This window comes from Notothenia coriiceps, unplaced genomic scaffold (genome assembly GCF_000735185.1).
Source record: "Notothenia coriiceps isolate Sejong01 unplaced genomic scaffold, NC01 NC01_scaffold00037244, whole genome shotgun sequence".
NCBI lineage: Eukaryota > Metazoa > Chordata > Actinopteri > Perciformes > Nototheniidae > Notothenia > Notothenia coriiceps.
Window position 1 is genome coordinate 24,081,472 of NW_011369945.1, and position 1,296 is coordinate 24,082,767.

Below are 1,296 nucleotides of genomic sequence, written 5' to 3' on the forward strand. Positions count from 1 at the left end.
TTTTTCGTTCAGCTCCGTCTTCTGCGAGGTAGGGTTAGTTCCTAAAAACGTTCTTAAAATGTTTGGGTTGAGAATTTAGGATGGTCCGACTTAAATAATAAAATCAAATGTTGCATGCAAAAACGTTCCACCTTTGTTATACCTTCACATTAAAGGAACATTTTATAAAACACTTTCTGTCATCTCAGGCCTCAATAACATCCTGAAAACATTTTCAGAATGTTGCTTGGAGAATGTTCTTCATTTGTTATCATGTAACATTGAGGGAACGTTTTATAAAGAACATCTTTAATGTGTTACCCAACAACGTCCAAAACACATCCTTAGAATGTTGAAGGCAAAACGTTCCACCTTTGTTAACATATCACATTAAAGGAACGTTTTATAAAAAAACTTTCTGTCATCTCAGGCCTTAATAACATCCTCAAAACATCCTCCGAATGTTGCAGTTAAAATGTTATGTCTTAGTTAACCTTAAACCTTATATGAACATTATTTAAAAATGATTAACATCCTCAAAAGGTTATTTGAACATCAGATTAAAAAGTTTCTTTAAAACATTATTAGAGCCTGTAGGTAACGTTAGCCAAAGTTGTGAGAACGTTCCCCGCTAGCTGGGTTTGCTCTAGTTAGAAATGTTTAAACAAACACATTTTCTAACTTGCCTCGCTTACTGAGTGTGACGAAGGTAACCTCACTGTCACGGTGGACTGACGGCTTCGGGCCTTGTAACTCAGCACTTAACAGTTTGCACTTTATGAGACAACTTCCCTTTGCAGAGATAAAGTCACTCAGCAGTTTAGTGAACAGTTTGCACTTTATTAGCGTGATTGCACTGTACAGTTTGGCCTTACATATTTACACATAATTTATACAAATTATTGAGGTAGTATTTATTAACTGATTAAACCGTATTGATTGGAATGTCGTCTGGCAGGTGCTGGTCGGGTCCTCGGCTCCGCTGGAAAAGATAGGGGAGTTAGCGAGAGCGCCAAAAGTATTTATGCTGGTGTAAGAATGACAGCGGTTGAGAATAATCAGGGTGCAAATAATATGTTGCAACCGCTGTCATTCTTACACCAGCATAAATACTTTTGGCGCTCTCGCTAACTCCCCTATCTTTTCCAGCGNCCCTGCCTCCCTGTCTCTCTGTCTCTCTGCCTCTCTGTCTCTCTGCCTCTCTGTGTCTCTCTGCCTCTCTGTCTCTCTGTCTCTCTGCCTCCCTGTCTCCCTGTCTCTCTGCCTCTCTGCCTCTCTGTCTCTCTTTCTCCCTGTCTCTCTGTCTCTCTTTCTCCC